The following is a 5,457-nucleotide window of genomic DNA, read 5'->3' as shown; positions in this document are numbered from 1 at the left end:
TTGGGGCCAGATTTAAGACAAATTCAGTCTCATTTTAACTGAGGACTTGGGTAATGTTCCCTGGACTCTGGGATACTTTGGGCTATAGGGTCTTTCAGCACGTGTGTTTTAGAACCATGCATACATCAGGAAACCTAGTACATTTGAGGGACCCAGCATGGAATGTTTACATGTAGGCAGGCCCAGAAAAGTTAGGAGAAAACCAGTCCTGCTTCTGCAAACAAGAAAACGCTGAGCCAAACAGTACATTTTCAGTTGTGTCCCATTATCATTTGAATTCCAGATGAAGATCCATGAAGAACCATGAGATCATGACCAGAACTGAAATCAAGAGTCAGCCACTTCACCGACTGATCCACCCAGGTGCCCCTTCCTTTGTGCTTTGTATATTCATATCTTTGTTTCCACTAGGCACAGTGATCCTGTAAATAATTCAGTGAAAACTCAGGGATTGTTAGAAAGGTCCCATGGTGCTTGAATGCTAACTGAAAGCATTCAGTTTCTGATACACAAAAGGATACACTGACTCCCTTTCACTGATGACTTTGTGCTTGAAAGCCTGGAGTTGGCATGGTAATAGCAGAACTACAACCACTGGCTGCTACAGATGCCTTCATTCTGAAGAGCAGACAGTTCACCCATTTGCAGTATTCTTCAAGACCTGCAGAATGTGCAGAAACAGCCCATTCAAGGATCAGTGCAACAGAGCCACTTTCCAAATACTTGAGGGTCAGCCTCAAGTCAAAAACTTCTGTGGCATGACTGCCTCAGAGGACAGGAGAAAAAAAAATCCAATACCAGAAACTTTATGTCTCCTTCTGTAGGAACAGTGCAGGTTTCCCTTTGTCCTAACCCACACAGTGTCTTACTCCTGAGACAACCATCTTGCCAGGATATTGTGCTAGTCGCTTCACTTTCTGCTATATATGATTCTCTTCTGTTAATAAAGAACTTTGATCTTCTGTGTATTCTCCCCCCTCCCTGTTGCTTTTTCTAGCTCAGTTCTCCCTGTTTTCCATTCAGGCACATTATCTCAGAGCCATTTCTTCTACTTTTAACTAGAAAATCTGGACAAGTTCTTGTCGCTCTAGGATACACTGGGCCACAGCGTCCCTCAAAAATTGCCTTTCAGTATTATGTTGACAAAGGTAAGCCCGGGGCATTTCAAGGTGCCTAGCATGAATGTTTGTGTGTAGTCAGAATCAGAGATATCAAGAGGAAGCTATCCTCCCTTCAGGGAAAAGAGGAACATGGAGCTAGACAATTCATTCTCAAATTTATCCCATTCTCAGCTGAAATGAAAACCATTGGCCCTGTGTGTAGCCATTCAGTCCTTGGCTGTATTGATCATATGTCGTGGGTCCCAGGGAAGGCTAATGAGGCTGTCCCCCACGTAGTAAGTGCCCAGCCATTCCTAATGAGTTCTGACTCTAGTATATGCTAACCAAGAGCAGTCAGTTTCTGATATCCCAAAGGAAAGACTGCCTTCCTGGGAATACTTGGTGTTTGGCTGGCTGATAAAAGAAATAATGGTTAGCCAACTTGTCTCCCTCCCTGGGTGTTAAAAATGCTTTTACTCTGAAGAGCAGTTGGTTCACCCATGGGAAGTATTCTTGAGGATCTGCTTAGCACTGAAAGAGACAATTCAAGAACTACTGCACCACATCCCATTTCTAAATACTTGAGCACATACACCCTACCCTTGAATCACTGTTGCCTCTGTCCACTGATAGGATGGAAAGGGAAAACAATGAACTCCCAAAGCTTTCCTTTTCTTTCTCAAGTAAGAATATAGGTATCTTGCCATGAGGTCTCCTTCTGTAAACACTGGAGGTTTTCCTTTGCCCTAGACAAAGGAATGTTTCTTATTCCCAAGACAGCTTGCCAGGAGATTGTACTAGTCATTGCATCCTCAGACTTATCCCATTCTCATCTCTCATAAGAACACTGTCCCTCTGTGTATCTATTTCCATACTTTTCCTCCTTTTTGTGTTCATTTTTATTTTTGAGAGAGAGCGAGAGTGAGAGTGTGTGTGTGTAGCTGGGGAGGGGTAGAGAGAAAGGGGCAGATGATCCCAAGCAGACTCCGTTCTGACAGGAGAGAACCTGATATGGAGGTGGAGCTTGCAAGCCATGAGGTCATGACCTTAGTGATAGATGCTTTACCAACTGAGCCACCCGGCAGCCCCATTCTTTTTCTCTCTTAAATTTTGAAAATATTTATTTAATTTTGAGAGAGAGAGAGACAGAGACAGAGACAGAAAGTTCGTGCAGGGTAAGGGCTGAGAGAGAGGGAGACAAAGAATCTGCAGAAGCATGATCCAAGCTCCGAGCTGTCAGCACAAAGTCTGATATGGGACTCGAACTCACAAAATGCGAGATCATGACCTGAGCCGAAGCCAAGAGTCAGAGGCTTAAGCGACTGAGTAATCCAGGAGCCCCTTTTTAATCTTTTTAAAACTAGAATCTGCAATGGGCCAATCAGATCCCATGGTTCAGAGCAATTACCTCTGATTTTAATTGTGGAATCTGGATGAGTTCTTGTGACAGAGTAGGTTGGGCTATGGGAGCTCTGCAACATGCCTTCCAGATCTATATTGACAACATTAGATGTAGGTCAGTGGAAAGTACCCAGCATAGAATATTTTTGTGTAGCTAGGGCCCAAGGTTTTGGGAGGCAGCTGACCTCACTTCTGGGGCAAGGGCAAATGGAGGGAGACATTTCCCTCTCAGCTCTCTTCCATTCTCATCTAAAATGAAAATTTGGCTGTCCATAGAGCCATTCCCATCCCATAGCTATTTGCAAACTAGGACTTGGTTTGCAGGCTGAGTGGGCCAATGAGGCTGTCAACCACACAGTGAGCTCCCAAGAATTGGTGGTGAGTTCTCACTCTGCCTCTGTGCTAACCAAGAGTAAAGTGTTTCTGACAACCCAAAAGAAAGATTGCCCTGCTGTCAGAGAGCACTTAGTGCCTGGCTTCAGAGTCGGAAAAGCACATAATCCACTCATATGAGGTATGTTCCAGGATCTAGACAGTGCAGACATTGGTCCTTCAAAACCTAATGTGCCACAGGAACAGTTCCAAACACTTTAACAACAGCCTGGAGCGTGGACCCACTACCCCTGAATCCCTGCTGCCTCTACACCCTGATGAGAAGGGCAGGAAAAGCAGTCAAGGCCAGAGGCTTTCCCTCTCTTCAGGAAGAAATATGCAGACCTCTTGCAGACTGGGCTTTCAGGAGGTTTCCCTTTAGATGTTTCATCTGTCTCTGGCCACAGGTGTTTCCTACTCCTTAGGCAGGACCTTGCCAGGAAATTGTCCTTCTAGACACTTCATATTAATCTGTGTCCCATTCTCATCAATAATGAAGCACTTTGGCCTTCCACATTTCCATTTCAATGAATACCTTTTTTTCTGTTTGCAGAGTCGTTTCTCCCTGGGTGCCATTCAGAGCCAGTGTCTCAGGGAAATATCCTTTCCTTTAAGTTGGGGAATCTGGACACGTCCTGATGTCTCTGGCATACTTGGGACACAGGATCCCTCATTATGTGCTTTTTGGAAGTGTGTGGACAATGGGAAGCATAGGGCCATTGAAGGTGCCCAGCAGTGTCCATGTGTAGGCAATGCCAGGGTTTGGGAGGGAGCTGGCCTTTCATCTGATTAAAGGAGAGACCATGTTAGACATTTCATTCCCCACTTTATCCTAATATCCTCTGTAATGTAGAAGCTTGGCCTCCCAATAACCCTTCCCATCCATTTTCCATTTTCCCAACTAGGTCATGGGTTACAACCAGGTGGAATTGGTCTGCCAGCCACATAACCAACATCCAGAATTTGTGATGAAATACCACTCTGGTCCTGTGCTATGTGAGAGCAATCAGTTCCTTTGTCCCAAAGAAGAATCACCCTCCTGTCCATGAGCAGGTGTTGTTTGGCCCAGGTAGTCTCTGTGAAGAGAGTCCAGGTTGCCTCCCTCCCCTGGCTGATTGAAATGTCTTCATCCTCTAAGGCAGATGGATCAGGCATGAAGAGTAGACTGCAGGCTATTCAGCCCCAAAAAAGCCTTAGAAGGAATACTGCACCATGATTTGGTTAAAAAAAACCACAGTACCCTCGGCAGCACAATTATTAGTGAATCATTTCCTTGAGGGTAAGGGCATACAAAGGAGAGAAGGTCAGGATCCTTCTCGTTCTGAAATAAAAGTGCAAGCCTTTTGCGAAATGACCACCCAGGTGTAGGCAATGGATGTTTCCCTTTGCCCCTTCTCACAGGTGTTTCTTACTATAGACAACAGCTTCTCCAGAGATTATGTTATGCACCTCCTTGCCAGCTTCATTCTGATCTCCTTTGTAATGAAGCACTTTGGACCTCTGTGTATTTCCCTCCTTTTGCTCTTTTTTTCAAACTAGGATCTTGCTGGAGTCCATTCAGAATCAGTGTCTCAGAGCAATATCGTCCACTTTAAACTGAGGAGTCTGGCTGAGTCATAGTGACTCTGGCATAGACTGGCAACAGGACCTCTTGTAACCTCCCATGAGAACTCTGTTGACAATGAGAGGAATAGGGCATATGAAGGTGCCAAGTTGAGTATGGGTGGATGGGTGTAGGAGGTCCCAGAGGTTTGGGGAGGGACTGGCCTTACACATGCAGTACAGAGAAATGAAGGTAGATATACATGCCCAGTATTACACATTCCCATCTGTAATGTAGATATTGGCCTCCTTTCTAGCCATTCCTACCAATTTGCTATTTTCTAAGTCCTTGGATACATTCATGGATGATTGGGCTTCCACTCACTTCACACTGCAGAGTCCACAGATGGGTGCTAAACTCCCACTATGGTACTTTGCTATGTGAGAGCAAACAGTAACTTCAAATCAAAGAAGGATGGCCTTCTTGTCCCTGAGTTCTTGGTGCTTGGCCAGCTCTGGTAAGTGCAGTGAAGGATAAAAATGCCTTCATTCTGAGTCGGACATGATTCCCATATGCACACTATGCTTCAGGACCTGGTCAGAACTGAAAGGGCCCTTTCAAGAACTACTGCATCAGTTCCAGGCTTCAAACACCTGATCACCAGCTAGGTGCAGGAACCCCTTACTTCCAAATCAGTGCTGATTCTATTTCATTATGGGAAGCACAGGAAAAACCACCAAACTCAGCTTTTCCTGTTTGTTAATGAACAATACATAACTCCTGCAGAATTTCACTCGGGTGTTGTCAGTGGAGTTTTCCTTTTACACTAGCCTTCAGGTCTTTCTTACACCCCAGGAGATAGAAGCAGGCACTTAATTCTAACTTTAGCTCCTTTTCTTCTGTAATGAAGACCTTTGATCTTCAGGTTGCAATAAAGCATTGTATTGCTTTATTAAAAAAAAAAACTAGGTTCTACCTGGGAGCCATTGAAAGCAAGAGGCTCAGAAGAATGTACCCTGTTTACACTAGAACTTTCCAGGA

The sequence above is a fragment of the Lynx rufus genome, unplaced genomic scaffold (assembly GCF_022079265.1).
Source record: "Lynx rufus isolate CCGP_SWC_20201006 ecotype Redwood Valley unplaced genomic scaffold, mLynRuf1.p SCAF_30, whole genome shotgun sequence".
Classification (NCBI taxonomy): Eukaryota; Metazoa; Chordata; class Mammalia; order Carnivora; family Felidae; genus Lynx; species Lynx rufus.
This window is presented reverse-complemented; position numbering follows the sequence as displayed.